Source organism: Mus caroli, chromosome 11 (genome assembly GCF_900094665.2).
Source record: "Mus caroli chromosome 11, CAROLI_EIJ_v1.1, whole genome shotgun sequence".
In the NCBI taxonomy this organism is placed as follows: Eukaryota; Metazoa; Chordata; class Mammalia; order Rodentia; family Muridae; genus Mus; species Mus caroli.
Window position 1 is genome coordinate 86,240,988 of NC_034580.1, and position 22,352 is coordinate 86,263,339.

Consider the following 22,352-nt stretch of genomic DNA (forward strand, 5'->3'; position numbering starts at 1 on the left):
AGAGGCCCATTGGTCGTGCAAACTTTATCTGCCTCAGTACAGGGGAACGCCAGGGCCAAGAAGTGGGAGTGAGTGGGTGGGTGAGCGGGTGGGGGACTTTTGGGATAGCATTGGAAATGTAAATGAAATAAATACCTAAAAAAAAAAAAAGAAATAAACCAAATGTTATTTCTAAAATGCCAGCGTAAAATGAACACCCTTGTTGTGGTTATACATGACAAAATGGGCAAGACTTCTCTAATAGCTCCGAGTGTTCTGAACTATTAGAATGTAGAATCATTTCTGCATAGAGGCAAGGGAAATGAGTTCTAGAAAGGCAAAACATAGGCTGCTTATCACGGGACAATAGAGGTTGCTTTCTTGACTCTTGGTTTTAGAATGATGTCTTTGGTATCCGTCATAGTCCATGACTTGGTGATTTTCTGTCCATACTTTAGAGAAAAAAGCTCATTTCTGAAAAAACAAGATGAAAAAAAAAGTGCTGTTGGTGAAAGGAAGACGTTGAGAGCCATGTGGAGTGTGCGGATGAACCGGATTTGCTCTGGGGCGTTTTGTCCTTGAAGCATTGGCGAAGAGTTGTAGCAGTTTGTCACCCCAATAGAGACTCCAGGAATACAAGGAGGGACACACCCATAACCACGGAGAGAGGAACTCCAGGTAAAACCTTGCTGTGAGATGGGGATTTCTTTATTGATCCCAGCTCTCCTTTTTCACAATTCATCCTCTCTTCCTCTGGTGGCCTTGCATTTCTTCTTCTATTTCTCCACAAACTTAAGTGATCAGGTTCCTGCAGATTAGGGTCTTATTCTGGTTCCTCTGCTAACTGCCCACAGTGTTGGACTATACAGGATTCTTTCCTACAGAGCCCGCAGTTAACTGTTTTCTTTGTACTTAAGTGAGTATCTATAGTTTCATTAAAATCCAACTATAGCCGGTAAGGTAGCTCAGCAGATAGAAAGCCTACTGTGCTATCCCAAGGAGCTGAGTTCCATCACTGGACCACACATGTGTGTGACACATGGAAAAAAGCCTGGACTCCAGAGAGCTGTCATGTGACTTCCACGTGCGTGCCATGGTATGTATACGTCCACATATGTGTCCCCCCTTCATCCATACACACAATAATCCATAAATAAATAATTGATAAAGCAAACATTGTACCACATAGTCTTCTAACTCCTACACACACACACACACACACACACACACACACAATTAGAGGAGAAATTTTAAAAATATCACTGTACGGTAGTGGAGACTGTCAGCAAGGCATGGTAAGATTAGTATAGGATCAGCGCGCTCTTGACCTTACCCTTCTGAGAGCAAAGACAAATCTCCGAAGTAACTCAGGACTCTGTCACTTTTGTCTTGCCACAGAACAAATCTGTGGATCAGAATCCTTAAGTGCTCAGCACTGTTGGCATTAAAAGCTTCACAACGTGGAAGTCTGGGCTTCTCTGAACCTTTGCAGGGATTTGTACTTCTTCTCATCATTCAGCCAGCTAATGATCCCCTTCCAGCAGGTGTAAATGAGTTTTCACACTCCAACCTGGCTTTTGTCAAGTCTTTAATGTAAGGAGCTAATGAGTGCGATTGCTCTGCGTTTTCTCCCCAAAGAAGGATTTGTCTAGAGGGTGATATACTGACGAGTGCAGCGCTGATGTCGTCCTGTTCTGAGGTGCTGAAGAACACCAAGAATTTAAGAAAGATGAATCCCTTCAAACAAAAGCGAACTCAAATATATTAAGCAGAGCTGAGCCAGCAGCCTAATTCCACTACATCCACACAAGATCTTGAAGCCACTCAAGCATATCGAAGATACCACAGAAGCAGGGAGGAGGGAAGCAACTGTCTCATTAAAAATGTAAGCAGAGCCTGGAGGCTGGCCCAGCATAGTAAATTGGCCTGGCTGAAGAGAGGGAAGCCAAGGAAGTGAAAATTGATCAGGCCAAACCTTGAGACTTCAGCATTGCGGGGTATGGAAAAGCTTGTTAAATATTATCTTGACAAACAGGACAGCAAATGGATTTCCCCCCGGATTCTTGACGTTCCTGTTCCTGATATTCGCCTCTCCCTGAACAGTGGTTTTATTTGTTGGTTTGCTTGTTTTTACATGGAGGATAAACTACCAGAGATTTGGAGCATGCTGAATCCAATGGAAGACTTTGATCTTTTTGTTGGGGTTGGCATGTGATATCTATGTTTCAAACGTGATGGCATGTATTTTAAACAACTCGGGTAAAATCTTCGGAAGGAAAACATGAAAATAAGCTCTGCCACATTTTTTTCTATGATGGCTTGAATTAATAAGATCTGGTGGAAAGTATCCTTATTGCTCGGTCCTAAGCACCAAGATTTCATCTTTGGATTTTGTACTTGTGTTTTCTTTCTTACTAGCAAGTTATGTGTTCTGTCTGACCTACTGTTTCCTCAGTGGGTTTTATTTTCATTTGAAATATCTCAATCATTGTTTTCCCCGGGCCCTCTGCCAAGGCACTATATTTGGTTTATTTGTGGAGGACTCTGGCCTGGCTGAAACAGAATGGTCCTCACTGTGTGTGTACATGCATGAATGCACATTGAGTGGACAAATGATAGATTAACCCCAAAAGCATGGAAAACAGAGAACCCAGTAAACCCCTACATAACATCTTACTTTTAAAATCTCAATTAAAATGATGTATTCTTTACTTATTCCTGACAAGAGTTCAGGTAACTTTGTCTATGCTGTGTGGAACAGATTCCTGTTGGAAGCCACATACGCCATTACAAGGTGGTGCTGACTACCACCCATAAGTTTGGGTAAACAACCAATGTGCGCATGTGCAGTAGAGTTTTTTGCTGAGTCACTGCCTGGCCCGAGGCATGTAAATGAGGTACTGAAAGCATAACCAATCGGGTATAAACACGCCTATCCTAGGCCTATATAAGCAGCACTGGTTTTCGGGCTCAGGGTCTTTTCGCCTCTGCAATCAAGCTCTCCCAATAAATGTGTGCAGAAAGATCCTGTTGTGGCGTCTTTCTTGCTGGCAAGTAGGGCACTCACAGATTCCCCCTGTTTTTCTTCCTTCCTTCCTTCCTTTCTTTCTTTCTTTCTTTCTTTCTTTCTTTCTTTCTTTCTTTCTTTCTTTCTTTCTTTCTTTCTTTCTTTCTTTCCTTTTTTCTTTTTATCACCTAAAGAATATTAATATATTTTACAATGTCTAATCTTAGTATCTTTGAATGGGGATTGAGAATTTCAGCACACATAGAAAATAATCTTAGTGCAAAATGCTTCTAGATGTTCACAGTTTCCTCCAAAAAAATACTTTATAGCTCCCTTCTTGTTTTAATTCAACAGTTTTAAGGCTGTTCTATTGGTTTTCTGTTGCAGATGTAAATTATCACAAACATAATGACTTAAGTTTATGTTCTAGTTCGGAAGCACCAGAAGTCTGAGAGGGGTCTCCGTGGGCTGGAACCCAGGCATCAGCACAGTCATGTTTCTATCTCGAGGCTCAAAGATGGAACTTGTGTTTCTTAGAGCTTCCTGTTTCTCAAGGCTGAGTCTTTTGGCTTACAGACCCGTTCATCACCAAGCCAGCAACAATCAGCTGAGTCTGTCTCACAAAGGCATCATGCTAGACTCCCCTTTTCATTTTGAAGGACCTGCTTGGGGCTTGGAGAGATGACTCAGCAGTTAAGGCCTCATATTCTTGTGGAAGACCAGAAGTTTAGTTCCCAGCACCTATGTCAAGTGCTTTACAACCATCTGTGTCTCCAGCTCCAGGGAATCTGATGCCTCTGCTCGCCATGGACTATGTATTTGTGTCCACATGCCCATACACAGACATAGGCACGTTCACACAAAATTAAAAATTAATTAAAAGACTTCTGTTAGTAGATTAAGCTTATCTTAAATTTGACATTTTACAGAGTGAGAAAATAACACAAATAGGGCTTTTGTCCTTTTTTGCAGCTGAATATATTGCAGAAGCACTAGATACATGAGAGAGTTCTAGAAGAGTCGTTACCAAACTCCCTAGTGCTGCAAGCCTTTAATGCAGTCGCTCATGTTGTGGTGACCCCAAACCACAAAATCATTTCTGTTGCTACTTCATACCTGTAATTTTGCTACTGTTATGAGTTGTAGCATAAATATCTGACATACAAAATGGTCTTAGGAAACTCCTGTGAAAGGGGTTTTACCTCCCAAAGGGGTCATAGCCCACTCTTTGAAAACCACTTGTTCTATAGCACTAAGGATTCCAGTTTAGTGAGCCTTGATTAGAAGACTGTAAAGAAAGATGTGAATGTAGGGATCAATTAGGTGAGTTGGTCAGCTGAAAGGCAGCTCACAGGCATGCTGCTGTCTACTATAGATATGCTTTCTGGTTGACATATAATACATTTCTCTTTCTTTTAAAAATATGTGTATGTTTTACATATATATATATATATATATATATATATATATATATATATGACTAGAAAATGACAATATGTAGTTACTTCTCAAAAATGTAGAGTATAGGCTTGTTAGATCCATGCAATATGAGAACTGGAGATATCCCAAATGCTGTGGCCTATCACTTTCCATACTGTGGAGTGTTTTTCTGCAATGGAGCTGTTTTTGACTCACCCAGGATCCTGTAAATAACAACCCTATCTATACTTAACTCATGTTTGATAAAATCATTTTCTTTCTTCTGTTGTTGGTGTCCGATCTGGGGTGAAGAGACTTTCGATAATGTCTTCCCAGGAAAAGTTCAGCCCAGCCAGCTGATCTGACATACGATGGTCTCTTTCTTACTGGAAGCTCAATGAATTAGTCTTAATCTATACTTATGCATCATTGCCCTGGGGAATGTAGAAAACTGGTCCTGAGGAGGGACTTTTGACCCTATCACAGGAGGCCTAGCTTTTCCTGCCTCTTAAATGCTGTATAGCATTGGGAAACTTCATTCATCTTTCTGTAGGTAGGGGGTTTTTTAATTGTTAGAAAAGTAGTATATATTCATCAAGTATATATCTATAAAGTTGTTGATGATTAAATGTGTTCATATATGTCTATTCTAGCATATCACATATAATAACTATTATTATTGTTACTATCAATAATAATGTTAATCTCAGCATCATTGATGGCATAGTCTCTATCTGGGATGTGTTTGTGGATCCAAAGATACTTATTAGTTCTTAAATTAATGAAACCCACACTCTGTTAATCTCAGTACTTGCACAAAGTGACTGTTATAACAACAACTAGAGAGCATTTCCTGAGTCAGGGATCTACATATAAAATGGTGAATTACTTCAGAAATTATCTTACAATGTTTTGGGTTGATGCCAAATGTTCACTGCTAGGCAGAATGGCATAACTGGGACAGGAAGCCAGGATGCAGGGATCCATCAGGCTCTTCCCATTGCCACACTATTGCTCCCTCATCCTCACATCCAGCTCTCCTCTTCTGAGCTGTCATTCTTTGCAGCTTGCGGTTCATCGTGAGGCATTTCAAAGATGCTAAATACGTACATGTTGATTGATTGAATAGCTAATGCCTCCACAGCACCAATAAACCATCGCTGCTACCTCGTTTAAAACTGTACTTCTCACAGGAGCTATGAAATCTGTAGCCCATTTAAAAACAATAGAAATATCGGTAAGTGGACTTCAGAATGAATGAAGTATGGCATTTAAAGTGATATTAGCCAAACCCCGATTGTTACACAGGGAAAATATGATGGGAAATATTTCCACTGATGGGGCAGAATAAAAAAAAATACTCAGGACTTAAATTTTTTTATGCATGATATGATCTGAACTAATTTAAATTATACTGCTACATTCAAAGTTATTAATTCTCAGTGTAGGGACTATCATGATTAATTCTTCTTTATACATATGCACACATGTACAAGTTTATAACCAGTAGAAAAAACTATTTTAATGAGGTTTTCAGGAAGCAAATAGACTATGTGAAATTATAATGATCTCTTTTAAAAATGTAATGGATAACAGTCTCCTATCACTGCCTTAATTGCAGCGCAAACGCTGATTAAATTTATTGATCTTTAGCTAAGTCAGGCTTTTTAAATATCCCTTAAGACTTTTATAACAGCATAATACCTTCAGATTTGAGGACACCCAAAATTAGGTCACATGAAAATCCATGAGTCTAAAGTCCAGCTTCAGACTCTGTGTGATTCCAGTCTTACCCTACACCCTGAACAAAGAGTTTCTCTGACCAGTTTTCAGACTTGTTCACCTTTGTACAAGACAGAAGTTTTTGTTGATGAGAAATTAACAAATATGGGAGTTTCTCTCAAAGTTTCTGTGCAAATATAACTTTTAAGCCTCTGGTTTATAATATTCACATAAATTATATCCTTGAGCAGATTTATATTTATGTATGTGTGTTCAAAAAATGTATATTAATATACCACTCCTTTCTCACAAAAAATGTGCCCACCATATATTTAGGAGCTATGGGGGCATATTACAAAGAGCTTAGGATTCAGAGTCAGAGGTCAACACACTCTTCAGTTTTCATGAAGTCCAGGGTTTCAAGAGAGCCATAGAATGAAGACACAGATTGCTTATATTGTTGATGAAATACAGATACTGTATTTATCTTGTTTTCCCAAAGTCATTATCTAGTATATGTGAGGTTATATATTGCGATAGGAAATGTTCAGCATCCAGGTACTGAATTTTAATTTTTTAATTTAAATGTTTATGATTTAGTAGTGCCAAGCTCCTGCCTTAGAGAAGAAGGGGCTGGGAAGATGGCTTGGTCAGCAAAGTGCTGCTATGCAAGCAAAAATATCTACATTCTGATTCTATGTAAAGAGCCCGGCAAGGTTGCAAGGGTTTGCAATCCTAACTCTGGGCCCCTCTGGGACTTTCTGGTGTGCTAATCTTGCCTAGTCAGCAAGCTCTAAGTTCAGTAAGTGCGTCTATCTCAAAAAATACAGGGAAGAGTAATAGAGGAGAATCCTGATGTTGACCTCCGGTTTCCACATGAGCCTGCACATGCAAGTACATGTGCCTGCACACACCTAAGCACACAAAAAGAATAATAAATGTCACATCGTCTCTACAAATGATGCCCAAGTGGTACGAAAGTTACTAGACGCCATGACAAACTAACCATGCCAGTGTTACAGGAAATTTTGAAGTACTTGCTATTCTTTGGGTCAACGCCTCAATAATCGGTGTCTGTGTATGAATTCTGAGCATCTTTCTGTCTCATCACTAACTCATGCATACAGTGTTAGCATCAATTTCTGTTTATAATTTATCTCACACTATCCCTACCCCTGTTAATTTGCTGGTGGCTGGGGAATGTGAAGTGAAAGTAATTGGGTTCTGAATGGAGAATGTGATATTTCATATAGCTCACTGCATGGAGTTAAATGTGTGTGATTCATGAAACCTGTTAGGACATGTGCCTATGTGTGTGTATGTGTGTTTGCATATGTGTGCATGAATGTGTGTGCAGAGGTGTACAATATCTGCTTCTTGGATTTGTTCCAGTTAGATGGGATTATTCAGTAATATGTGCTTCTAATAAAAGGATACTTCATTATGTGCATATTTAATGAGAATAATATTTTAAAGTTTAAAGAGGGTTTTAAAAGCAGTAAGATATATGCATAATACATTAATGAATGTTGTAACTCCAATATGATCAGTCTCATATAACTATACACACATAGAAACACACTAGCATGCAAGGTACTTCTCTCATTTGGTTATTTATTTATTTATTTATTTATTTATTTATTTATTTATTTATCTGTCTCTAGGAACCAGAAGGCAATAAATCCCTATATATTCATTTATAGATATTATGAATAATGCCAGTTCTTTGAGGTGCATCACAAGACTAAACAAACAAGACAATCAAAGAGGGAAAAATGGGTGCTACACTAACAATGACAGACGACAGGAAATGTGAGAATATTTGGGTTCAAAGTGTTTTCTTGCTGATAAGTATCACCTTTGTGTGTAACTCAGCATGTCTTTGAAGTGGCCAGTTTCAATTAAACCTTCCAAATTAAATTTGTACAAAGTTTTTTCTCCTGCCCCTAGGTTTCTTCTGACAACATGGTGTTCTGGTAACAGCTATAACTGACATTGTTCGTAATATATCTTTAAGGAACAGGAAGTGATCTTCAGTTTTATCTATTGCCTCATCTCTATTTCTCTATGATTCTTCAATTAATGTGTTTACTCTCACAGAAATGCTGCAAGCCAGGTATATTGTCTTCCTCTTACCACTGAGGCAAGCTAAGCCCTGAAAGTTCTCCTAACTTGCCCCAAGCCTTGCTGTGAGGGAGGACTGTAATCCCATCTTGGGTTCACATCTAAGTACTCCCTCTGTTGCAAATGGTTTACTTAGGCCAGAACTCTGATAGCAGAGGGCCTGTATTAGTAACATTTCTATTGCTGTAATAAACCACCATCACCGGGGCAACTTACAAAATGTTTAACTAGGTGTACACCTCCTTGATGCCAGCGTGGAGATATGGAGAAAGGAACAGCTGAGAACTCAGATCTCAAACCTCAAGCAGGAGGCAGAGCGCAACCTGGGAATGGCATGCAAGTCTTTTGAAACTTTAAAGCCTAAGCCTAGTAGCCTTTTCTTTCAAAAAAGCCATTCTTTAATTTCTTCCCAGACAGATCTACCAAATGGAAACAAGGTGCCCAAACATAGGAGCCTACATGGGCTATTCTCATTCAAAATACCAAAGATGCATCAGGAATACACCCAGAAAAACCGTTTTGCTCTATAGGCAGTGCCTATGATATCATTTGATTAGAGTCCCTGTGAGAAAAGTAAAAAATGGTCTACAAAATGTATGACGAGAATTGTTCGGCCATAGATGCACTCCTGAGAGGCTTCCTTTGAGGCAGGGCAATGTGGCTGGTGCAACGTGAACACTATAAATATGTCAAGATTTGCCTACAGGGTCTGATGTGGCAAGAGTGTGGCAATAACTGGGTTTTGGACTTTAAAAGTTACTACAGTCTTCAGAACAGCCATTTTCTAAATGGCGATACATAAAAGGAACATCTAGTTGGCCCTGAACCTCCAGGCACTGAGGCATGGAGCTCTGGGAGCCAGGATTTACCAGGTAATATACAATGGATACAGGAAAACAATGCTGTAAGATAAGGCTTTTGGTGGTGGTGCATACCATGCAGCACTGTCAGGGGTGGGGTGGGGGACAGGGGCTGGCAGATCTCTGAGTTCAACATCAGCCTGGTCTACATAATGAGTTGTATGTAGGGCTTCATAGGGAAACCCTTTCTTAGGGAGAAAAAAAAGAAGAGGGTGGGGAGGGTGTGGTCGTTCTGATTTGAGGGACATAGAAGACTTCTATGACACCCCACCTTGATCCTTAACCCTACCCCAAAAAGTAACAGCTGAAACAGAAAGCCATCAAAGACCCTTAAAACTCTGATAAAGATGCTGAGTGATAGCCCTCTACAGCTGATGGCTTCTGGCAGGGGTGTGGGTGGGGAAGGACTCAGTTTTCTTTAAGGCCACTAAGAGTTTGCCTATGCTCCAGTGAGTATATGGGCAAAACAAAGTGTTCTTTGTTTTCTCTTTACTTATTCTATTTTGGGGGTGGGGTGGGGTGAAGTTCCCAAGGGAAGAGGGGCAAACCTGGGAGGACTGGTAAGTGAGTGTGCTTGGGAGTTCATGATGTGCAATTCCCAAATAATCAATAATGATGTCATGATAACGAAACTAAACAAAGCATAGCTTTCTTGATGACCGTAGTAACATTCAGAACTCAGTCAACTACTGTTGTCCCCCTGAGGTGCTATGGACTTACAGGTTACTACTTTTAAGTCCCGAATCATTGCCCATATGTACAACTGAACTTGATATATAGGAAAATCTCTCTATAGTTCAGCTTTAAATTTAAAAATTGCATTAACCGAAGCCTTCCATTTGTGTGATGTATTACCCTCCAAAGTTAAAGACAAGTCACAAACCTTTATTTTGCTTCTGTCATTTTGATCCTGTTTAATGCCCCTTAAACTTCAATGTGGACATCTGTCCTCAAGCTAGACCATAAAGGAGAAATCTTCAGTGGTGCACGATGACAAAGCCAGTTCTTTCTCAAATTCCCACTCGCTCCAGTCTTTCAGACTTGGCTATTCCATTGTTGTTATAAGCGGCCGCATGAAGTACAGCCATGTTAAATAAATATTTAAGCACAAGTTCTTTGGCACTCCAGGCAGGGTCTGAAAGAACAGAAAACTATGTGTGAGGAATGACTTATTCACACATACTCTAAACTGTCTGCAGAAGAGGCTGTGAGCCCCAGACAGATGACTTTGAAATGGTTCTCTGATAAGTCATCGCCAAGCTAAAACAGGACAATTTACTGCTTATACCTAAAGCATCTTAGGATAGAAATAGAATGGGAGCATAATCTTCCATAAAGCAGGGAGGCAATTTATGGCTTAAAGAAGAAAAGGGACAAACTACCAGGCTACTCTACAGCTTCTTTGTGCAATTCAGAGGATGGCCATATTTAGGTTAATAATGAGTTTTTCATGGAGTGACTCTGGAACTTTACAGTATCAGTCTAACCCTCAACCACCATTAAAAGTGACAAATTCTTGTCCCTGAAACATCTTTTGTGTTAAATTTATTTCTTTAGCATGAACAAAACCTCTCTACGTATTCTTTGTGGTCCCAGGGGTTAATAATTTATTTTCTTCAGCCACAAGAAGGTCATCTTCATTTATTTGGCACAGATCGGGGGAGAAGCTGTGTAGATGCAGATCAAACTGTAGCACTGAGCATGTCAGTTGAGGGACAGCACAAGAAGGAAAGTTTATTCCTCCAGCCTTGAACATTGTTATGCATCTGAGAGTGCACATTGTTTAGGATAGCCTAGATTCTACAATCAATTTGTATAGTCGAAAAAGGACAACCGTATTCAATAAGTGATTTTTAATTATGTCAATTGAGATCAAACTGAATAACTAAAAATATCCACCTAACCTGAGTGTGTGTCTAGCCTCTTATTAAACACAGTAGGCTGGATATGAACAGCTTCCCTAAAAGCATAGACTATTCTGGGAAACAGGGACAAGGGTGTGGAATGTTAAGGTATTTCTTTAAAATGAACACTTGTGTGATATTACTTAATTTTTTGCTTACTATTAGCAAGACAGAATCAACACCCTAAAGTTGAAATAGAAAAGGAAATCTCCTTAACATTTTAAAGATAAGAGATTATCGAGACTTCTCAGTGTGGAAAGCAGTTGCCATGCACACAACAGCAGCAACAGCAATAGCAGCAGCAGCAGCAGCAGAAAACTACTCAAATAGCCAGTAAATATATGTATTTTTTAAATGTTCAACATCCTTAGCCACGAAGGAAATGTCAGTCAGAACTAGTTTGTTGTTACATCTTATCCCAATTGGATGCCTTCCATCATGGAAAGAAGCAACAAATACCTGCCAGGGTACGGGAATCCATATCTATTGCTGACAAAATATAAATTAGTACAGGGCTATGGAAATCAGTGTGGAGGTTTCTATAAACTGTAAAATAAAACTACTGTATGAGCCAGCTATACCATCACTGGGCATATCCCAGACGGCTTAGTCCTGACACACAAACACTTGCATGTGTATGTTTATTATTGTACTCTTCATAATAGATAGGAGATAGAACCAGCCTCCATGTCCATCAACAGATGAATTAATAAAGAAATCATGGTTCCTGTATACAATGGAGTCTTCTTAGGCCAGGAAGAAAAATGAAATAATGACATGTGTAGCAGGATAGATAGAATTGTAAGTGCTGTGTCAAAGTAGGCTAGACTCCAAACAATAAGTACTGCATGTTTTCTTTCACATAAAGATGTGTGTGTGCGTGTGTGCCTGTGCGTGTGCATGTTAATAGGGTAATATGATACATTTGACATGAAATCAGAAAGTTAACTATTGAGGAAAGGCAATCAAAGAGGAGGTTTGAGAACCCTGTGGAGTGCCGCATGGGAGGGGCATACGGAAGTATCATAGTGTATTGTGAGTTCAATACTTCATTAGATTTTTTTTACTCCTATATCAAATCTGGTCCATCAGCAAGTTTACACATTTAAGAGTTTTCTTCAGTAGAGAAGACAAACACATGTTGATGTGACTACCCAAGATGATAAGGGAACATTTGCCACAGTAAATCCTGGAAATTCGTTATTTCCGAGTGCAGAGGTCTCAGCAATGGCCAGTTTCTCACAGAGCCTTCATGAATTCAATACTGGACCTATCAAAGTCTTATTAAATATTAAGCAAAACCACTTTAGCTTGAGTAATCAGAAAGAGGGCTTGAGTCACAACATGTGAAATTAATGTCCCTAATGTATTTTGAAGGTCCCCTTGTCAAGAAAATTAGTCTCATGTCGAATGGAGGTTTGATTTTAGTAACATTTTTTTTCCTTTTCTTTAATCATATGTCTCAGGAGTGGAATGGGTAGTTCAGACTAATTGTTATTTATTTGGGATATGGGAAGAATAAAATAAGGGACTACAAAGTTCAAATTCTTGCTGAAGACCTCTTTCTTGATGTGCCCTTCTTGCTGAGTGTCCACTGAGATCTTATAACGTTAGCCTCTATTTTTCTGAGGATGCTATTCTTATTCTAGAGGCATTATTCTCAGGAAGTTTACCAGCACCCCAAAAGTTCAGCTTCCTAATATTTTCCCATTCGTAGTTAAAGTTTCAACAAATAGATATGAGAGAGAACACCACACATAGTCCATAATAGTACAGACCCCAAGAATATCCTAGATAAAAGCCTTCTCCTGATCAGAGATTTAGGACACTAAAGTACTTCTGCATGAAAATTTCCCATACTGATATGCATATTATCCGGTATCATCGATGCATCTTCAGTGGAGGAGGAAGGGAACTCAGGCCACAAAGAGTGTAGACAAAAACTCAAGGCAGATGCTAAGAAGCAGGACTGAACTGAAACGGAAATGTCCCACGTGCAGCTTTCAATAGTCTGCGTCAGTACAGACTCCTGTGCCCTGGGATGATCGGGATGTCAGTTGGTTTTGGCTAAAAGGAGGAAATAGTAATGAGACAGAGAAGCCTGAGAGGAGAGGGAAGTTCAGTTGCTGATTTAGCTCCCTGATGGCCTATGGACTGACAATGGCTCTTCCATTTCTAGGGGCTGTAGTCTATCTGGCTTGGCTTCCTACCTCTGATAACAGACTGGTTCTTTCTCTAATTTCCTTCCTTTTCTATTGTGAGTTATACAAGGTTCTCTCTTTCTGAGAAATGCTTGCTTCTCTATCCTGAGTGGATCTCCTTATTCCTGCTCATATCCTTGAAAAATTCTCTTTATTAGAATGTCTTCAATTACCTCATTTGGCAGTGCCATCTGCTTCCTGTCAAGACCTTGCTTGATATAATTTCTAATTTAAAATGCAAACTTTATCATAGTATTTAATTATCATATATATGAGTCTATTTCTGGACGCTATTCTCTTCACTGGCATGCTTAAATGTTCTTGCATCAATAACACAGTGTTTCAGTTAATCTAGCATAATAGTGTGGTTTTATGTCTAACACAGCAGCAGATCTTAAAATTTGGGCCTGAGGATGCCCTTGTATTTTTAAAAATTATTGAACATTCCAAAGAGTCTTTCATTATAAAACTATAAAATTCCCAGTATTGAAATTAAACTGGAATCATTTAAAAATAATGTATAATTCATATTATAACAATAGCAATAATAAATCCATTATGTGTTAATTTATTTTATGTAAAAGTAACCAGTTTCTAAAAAATTTAATAAGTATTTCACTGTTATAAATTTATAAAAAAACTTTTTAATATCCAGTTAATAGTTTAAAAAAAGTGTATTATTACATCCAGATTATACCTGTTGGTTGTTTTCCTTGGGCCAAATGAAGAAAATTTATTCTACACAGATATAGAGTGGAGAGAATAAGATATATCTTAATACCCTTTGCAAATTGTTGTGGGTAGTCATTAATCCTACACCAAACTTTGAAACACCGTCAGTTCTTAAAGATTATATATAAAGCGCATTCTGGAAGCTCTATCAATTAATTTCTCATCCATACATTCTATTTGTCTGTCTTTCAGTCAGAATGGTTCTTAGGTAAAAGCATAATTTTGTAATATTATGCATTGGTCATTTGGGAGACCATGATTTTCTATGTAAGTCTTCTAATCTTAAAAAAAAATCTCAGTTAATATTTCCATAGATGCTATTACAAGCATTTCAGTGGCTAGGAACCTCTCAGTCTGTGTTAGCAGTTTTTCATTTGTTTTTGAGAAAATATCTAATATCCTAGGTCTAAAAAAATAATAGTTTGTTGGTCACTTTCAAATAGAAGTAGTGACTACCTCAAGTCACAATTCAATAATCTCCTAAATCCTGTTCTGTCAGAGTGTCATTTTTACTTCAACCATAAATAAGTCTGCAAGGGTGGTTCTTATATTGCAATAAAACTACATGAACTCAAAGGTGCAGGTTTAATAAAATGACAGCATATACTGCTTTTCCATGGACCTTTTAAAGTAGACCTGGCTTTCACTTTTTGTTATAAACATGATAATGAAGGATTCAGCTTCTTGTTGAGTTTTGACTCCTTACTTTCCAGGATTCCTGTGAAGGTGCCAGTGGCTTACCCAATAGTCCTGCAGCATCAGGATAAACAACAACATGAGAAAAATGTCAAATAACATCCTTGTACAGTGTTGATGTTAGAGACCCTCTACAATGGATTCAAGGAAGTTGCAGCTAAGTATTCTCTGCTTTGTGAGAGGCTATACATCGCATATTGCTTAGAATTGGAAGATCTTAAAAACTGGACAGGATAGGGCTCAAATCTCTAGTGGCTTTATCTCAGGGTCTGTTTTTTTTTTTTGAGGATCAGATGACATGAAGTAGACTTCTTATATAAATATTTTCTTGAGTCTTCTCCTTTACCTTAGGGAATAATTATTTTTCATATTTTCCAAAGTGTTTTGTGTCCCTTTCTACTTAAATGACTTTTAAGACTGCCTTTTATTGATTCATCATGTTTCTCTTGGTGACTTAAGTGGGATAGCTCAGCTAGAATGGGAGGGGGTGTGTGCTCGGTTTTACTTCTTGTTAATTTTAATTTTGCTTTTTCCAATTACAATTCATACCCAAGTACAATGGACATCCACTGGTTGATGGCCAGAGTGAATACCAAGGCAGAGTTGGTCCCAATCTATCTTTATGGTTCACTTCCTACATCATTGAGTTAGTTAAGTCAGGAAACCTCTGAATGATTTCTTTCTTTCTCAAAACCAAATTCAGTGTGTTGAGAAGTTTACAATGGCATCTGTCCTGCTTGCAAAGTGCTTTTAGTCAGTGTCCAGTAAGCTACAGGGACACCAATTTTTTTCTTTTTCTTTATTTAAATTTTAATTTATTAAACATTTTGTTTACATTTCAAATGTTATCCCTCTTCCTGTTCTCCCCTCCACAAGTACCCCATCCCACCCCCCTCTCCTTTGCCTCTAAGAGGGTGCTCTCTCACTATCCACCAACTCCCACCTCACTCCTCTATCATCCCCCTTCTCTGGGGCATCAAGCCTCCACAGGACCAAGCACCTCCCTTCCCATTGATGCCAGATAAGGCAGTCCTCTGCTACATATGTAGCAGGATCCATGGACTGGCCCATGCATGCTCTGGTTGGTGGTTTAGTCCCTGGGAGCTCTGAGGGGTGGGGTTAGTTAATACTATTGTTCTTCCTATGGGGTTACAGTCTCCTGCAACTCCTTCAGCTCCTTCAGTTCTTCCCCTAACTCTTCTTCAATTGGTGTCCCCCAGCTCAATCCAATAGCTTGTTGTATCTACATCTATCTTAGTCAGATGCTGGCAGAGCCTCTCAGAGGACAGCCTTACCTGCTTCCTGTCTGCAAGCACATCTTGGCATCAGCAATAGTGTAGGGGTTTGGTGTCTGTAGATGGGATGGATCCCAAGGTGTGTGTGTATGTGTGTGTGTGTGTGTGTGTGTGTGTGTGTGTGTGTGTGTGTGTGCGCGTGTGGTCTCTGCATGACCTTTCCTTCATCCTCTGCTCCATTTTTGTCCCTGCATTTCATTTAGACAAGAACAATTATGGGTTAAAATTTTTGAGAGAGGTGGGTGGCACCATCTCTCACTGGGGTCCATGTCTACAAACTGGAGGTGGTCTCTTCAGGTTCTCTCATCACTGTTGTATGTCATCCCCACTGGGTCCTGGGAAACTCTCTCATCCCTGTTGTATGGGACTTTCTAGTCTTTCCCTGTGTTCTCCAACTGCCTGCCCCACTTATTTCTATTTGTTCTCCTGGTCCTCTGGAATTCTTTCCTGTCTCTTCCCATACCTGGTCTTGTATCCCTTACCCCCCTCCCACTCAGACCCATCCCTTCCTTTGCCTCCTGCGATTATTTTGTTCTCCCTTCTAAGTGGGTTTGAAGTATCTACTTTTTGATCTTCCTTCTTGTTAAGCTTCATATGGTCTGAGTTGTATTGTGGGTATTCTGAGATTTCAGGCTAATATCCACTTATCAGCGAGTACATACCATGTATGTTCTTTTGGGTCTGGGTTACCTCACTCAGATGACATTTCTAGTTTCCATCCATTTGTCTACAAAGCTCATGACATCATCATTTTTAATAGCTGAGAAGTATTCCATATAAAAAAATACATCTTTTGTTTATTTTTATTTCCGAAGGCATGTGAAGCATTTGAACAAAGGAATGCAGCATTTTCTGTGCTGTGTCAGTTTCTTCTTGAGCATCATTTGTTTCCTAATCAGAATAACAGAGATCCACAGAGAGTAAATTTAGATCCTGAGGGGTTCCAGATGAAAAAGACTTTCTTTGAGGGAAATTATGCTCAGTGGAGGTGAACCAGGCTACCCTTCTTGACATTGCAATGAGTGAGCAGAAGGCAATCAACAATGTATTTGTAGGGCTTTACTTTTTAATTCTTTTCTTTTCTCTTATCTTTGTTTAAATATAAAATAGGCATATGTTTTAAGGATACTCACATATCTATGTAGGAAAGTAGATAAGTGAGCAGTATCTTCTTCTCATATCTTCTTCTCATGTTAGCTCCCTGTTGAGAAATACCACCTATTGGATGCTGTCCCTGGGATGGGGAATACTGTAAAATACCATAGCATTAATGTTCTAACTCTTTTAATATATGCATTCTTTCATGGTGATGTCAATGCTGTGCATATTCATTCTTCCGATTTAGAAAAAGTGATTTTGAAACTCCAGTAGCTAAAATAACATATGTTTTTTTCTGAACAGGGATATCTCATTGAATTTATGGTATTCATATCAAGCTATAATAACTTCTGCAGTTAGTGTCCCCTATGTGTTTTTGAAATACCAATTTTAGCCTTTTAACAAGAACAAAACTAGAGTTAAAAAAATATCCTGGAGTGACAGTCCATTGGGTATACAGTAAGAATTTTTATTAGTTCTGACACTACATCTGCCAAATAGTCACTTGGGATACTTTAGTCCTGTATATTAGCAATAAAATTTTGGATTTACTACCTTATCAAAAGTAACTGAAGTTGATGATAAGATATGATTAATAGCTCATGTTATCAGTGGAATTTAGATTGACTTGGCTTTTTCTGGATACTTCACTACTCGCTCATAGCCACACCAAGAAATTGAGATAAATCCAAGCTAACAAATGCTCAGGACACAGACTCATCAGGAGTAAAAATCTGTGTGATCTCCAGAGCTTGGTGTTTTGTCAAAGAAGAAGTAAATCAACAATGAGGGAAGAAATAAAAAAAAAATCAATACTGTATCAGGGATAATTATAGCAGCGGGGACTGGGATCTATCCATAATTTGTACACAGCCCTTGCATTTAAAAAAAAAGGGTAAGCACTTATCACCTTAAAGAACTAGTCACAGGAGAGAGCGAACACTGCCTGGAGCATGGCTACCTAGTCAGGTTGCAAGATAGTATTTACAGCAGGAACTGTGTTGCCAAACTCAAGCTGTGCCAGTCTGACCATCGTAGTCCCCAATGCTCACGTTTGATTACCTTCTCTTTTTGATGTTTTTTCTAGTCACCAATATATGCTATCTATGTGTGGAACTCCAGAGAGAAAACTAATTAATGTCCTAATCCTCTGGGCAATGATCAGCAGGAAACAGTGCATAAATAATCCACTTTGCTCAAAGCTTGGATGGGACAATAAGAATGTAGACTTTATCCTATACACAAGAATTTGCCAGTTGGGTTTTACAACAAAAATATTATTCTGATCCTAACTTCCATCTCCCCTTTCTTCCTTTCTACCTCTCTCCTATGGATTCCTGAAATCACCTTCCAATTCCTTTCAACCTCAAACCTTAGCTAATAGTTGCTTCTGGGGAAAGTTGAATTTTATTTTAATAGACAGATTAAAATAAAATTAGTTCACTTTCTCACTTCTTTCCATCAGACCATCCAAAATTCCCTTCTCCCAACATCTTCATATAGGAGTCCAAGAATCGCTGATGGAAAATCCCAGACTCAAATAGTATGCCAAGGCAAAGAGCTTTTAGTCTATAGAAATTACTAGTATGCAGTGGTCAATGATTCATCAAAATGGTGACAATTTGAAGGACTCACGGGCCCCCTTTTATACAAATACAGGCAAGTTTTTCAGAAGATAATGTCTAATATAATGGATAATGGGGGCAAAGAAGTGACATTAGTACAATTTTGATTGGCTGCTATGTTCATTTCTCTATAGTTGATGAAACCTGAACGAGTTTTGGAAACCAGCTCAGTTCTGAGCAGGTGTCTCAGAATCTCATTGATTCAGCTCCAGATTTATCCTCTTTAGGTCAGGGCCATCACTGATCAATGGCCCATTGTCAGTGGCTCCCTCTGTGGAGCCCAGTTTGCGTTCTGTGGAGTTGTAAATTGTATTTCCAAGGTTTTTTGATCCTTCACTTTCATGTGCCAACCTCTCCCTAATTTGATAGTCTGTCTGTCTTTGATTACTATTGTCAATGTGCATGTATATAAGTACAGAGATATATAGATACAACCAGCTAAATTCATTTTGTGTGTGTGTATATATAATTTTAGGATTACTAATTTGTGTTGGACAACCAATTAAAAGGCTTAATCCTGGGAAAGGCCAGTTCTTCCTGTCTCAGAAATCATTAGTTGCTTCTATTTTTTTTTTTTGTCTAAGGGTGGGGCCCTGGTGAGTCTCCTCTCCCCTCCTGTCTTAGCATTTCTATTGATATTGCCATTGTTGGATCTTGCTTATATAGCTATTTTTGATAGGCACAGTTTTATAGCAGACATTCTACTATTCTGGCTTTAATAATCTCCCCACCCATTCTTCCTTGTTATTTTCTGAGCCATAGATTCAGAGCTGTGGTAAAGATGTATTCTCTGGTGCTAGGGCCCTATGATCCATCAATCTCTGATTTATGTGCAGTCATGCTTTTCTGTGGTATCATAATTTGCTATAAAGAGAAACTTCTTTGATGAGGGTATCTATACTTATGTGTTGGTATAAAGATAGAATTAAAAGTATAATTAGGAATTATACTGGTAAAGTAGATCCTCTTTTAGATCTATGATGTCACTAGCCCCAAAAAACTGGATATGTTTCTTGTACCAGGTATGTTTTCCTCCTGTTGAGTGGACCTCAGAACCGATCTGATGGCTGCTGTATACAGTCAATGCGTTAACACCATTTTGCACTTGTGTGGATATCTTGGCATACCAGTCATTGCAGTGGTCCATAAGTATAGCAGCAGGCTAGGACTAATAACTGCTTCCCTCTCTTGTCAGCATGCATAGAGTTCTGGCACCATGGATGGTAGACTACTGGAAGAAGGCTTTTGGATTAGATCCAGCTCAAATAATCTGAGACTTGTATTCTAAATAGATGGTATCTTTAGCAATAGGGGCTGCCCATCATCCTCTGAGACACAATCAAGAGCAATTTCCTTAGTCTATATTGTTTTGAGAGTGAACTGGATTAGGCTGACCAAACATTCTTGAAGATTTTTCTCATGCTTGGTACTGGGTTTTTTGTTGTCTATGATTTTTATGGGGGTTATTGTCAATCTATAAGTCAGTCTATATATATAATATATATGATATTTAATATATATCATATATACATATATATGCTATATATGTACATGTATATATATGTATGTGCATATGCATATATATATATATAAAATTATACACACACATTCTCATTCATTGTATATGACTTTAGTTAAATATAAAATAAAGTTTCCCTGAGGCTTTAACCAATAACCTTGACATTATTTGTCCCCTCTCTCTCCTTTTCTTTGGTATTAGCCTTCCTCTACTCTTTCCAGTGGGAGTCCCCTTCCCCGTGTTTTTGTCTTCAGATTCCTATGTATCCTGTTATCCATCTCTCAAGCTTCAGCTTCTTATTCTATGCTTCACGGCTCTTCAGGGCTCTTCACAGAAAATGTGATGGTGTACTAGATTAGACCTCCCTCTTCTGATTTGATGGGATTTCATTGGCACCAACTGTAAGTCTCATGCTTCATCTATTCACTATAATAAAACGGTCAACATTCTGCTAGTTCCCCTACCCCATTGGTCATCCTACCCATTCTCCCCAAAGCTTTGCTTGCTGTTCCATCCTCATGAGCAAACGGCTTATGTAGAGAAGCAACTAACCACATTCCTTAGTTCCATTGCGGTTTCCTGTTCTATATTCTACTATCTCATCCTGATGACTTCAACAGGTCTCCGGGGCCTTCATACAGATGTGCATGTTTCCACTCATTTGTAATTAGAACATTGTTCTGTTCTATCACAAGCTATCTCATCATAGCTGGAATTCCATTCATCAAATAATTATGTTTTCACATTTTAGAAATTCTGCTTCGTCCCTTTTACAATGTGCCTGGTGATGATTTGTAGTTTGCTGTTCCTTAACAAATTTCAAGCTGGGTTTTAATTTGCTTGAGACATATAAAACAAGACTATTCAGCAGAATCCTAGCATTGAGTTTCTCTCTAAACATGTTTCAAGCTTGTTTGATTCTTTTTCTTCTAGATAGTGTGTTGTTGTTTCCTGTGTGTTTGAGGGTGTGTCTTGTTTGTTTGTTTGATGGGATCATTATGTTTGGAACATTATATGCTTCCCTGAGAATTCTTTGAATTTTTGGCACCATGTTCTAGGACAGATTTGCCTCAAGCCGAAGGAGTCTAATGCCAGGAACCTTACCAATATGAAGAGTTCTTTACCTTGATCTTGGTTTGAAGTTTATCAGACCTCCAGAGGAGAGTGAATTTGGCTAGAAGTTTCCACAAGGCTGATTTCTATTTACATTTTTTTCCTGAAAATTATGTTCCTTGTAAGGCATGAAAGTGCTTTTCTCTAGGTCCACATGAGCCCTGTAGAGTTCCACTTTTTAAAGGAATATTCTGTTTTAAGAGAATCTCTTGTTTTCTGTTGCCCACTCAAACTGTGTTTCAGACCTCACAATGTTGAATCTTTAGATTTGGCATAGAGTAAAACTACCATGTTTACTCTTTTGATTTTTATTTTTACATGTAGTAGTGTCTGTTAAGTTACTTCTTTGATGTCAATTTTTATGAATCTTTTACAGTTTTCCAAAAGATAACTTATTCATTATTTAAATTATGTTTCTATAAAAATAGAGTCTGATGTCTAATCAGCCCTAAAACTGGATATGCATATCCAGTTTTATCATCAAAAGCAATGTCAGTAAGTGATGTAATCGCTACCTGGTAAAGCTCCTTTAAAGAGATCCACAGACTAAAGTAAATAATAAGTGCCCTTAGGCCAATAACTGGATAGAGACAATGCTCATGCATTCTAGTTTGTCTAGATTCATGTATCTTACTCTCGATTGTGCTGTCATATTTTCTGAGACCTTTAACTCCCTGTATCTGAGGTTGCACTTGGACTTATGATTCTCCTGCCTCAGCCTCCTGAGTGCATAGATTAGAGGTATGCTGCACCGTACTTGGCTTTGTATAGCTCAGTTTTCGTTTATGAAAATATTTTTGTATAAATGTATGGAAGCATATATGTATTTGTATTTGTCTTAAGAACTGAACTACAAACATCCTGTATGCAAAATATGAGCCGCATGACTGAACTATACCTGCCCCTCATCCTCTCTAATTTTTTTTTATCATCGTCAGTTCCATGAAAGTAAAAGATTTAGGGTGCTTTTTTTTTTTAAGATAATATTCCTATAAATTGGCTAGAGCTGCAAGTCTTGATCTATTTAGCCTGAGAAACTAGAACTAGGTTATTTAAGC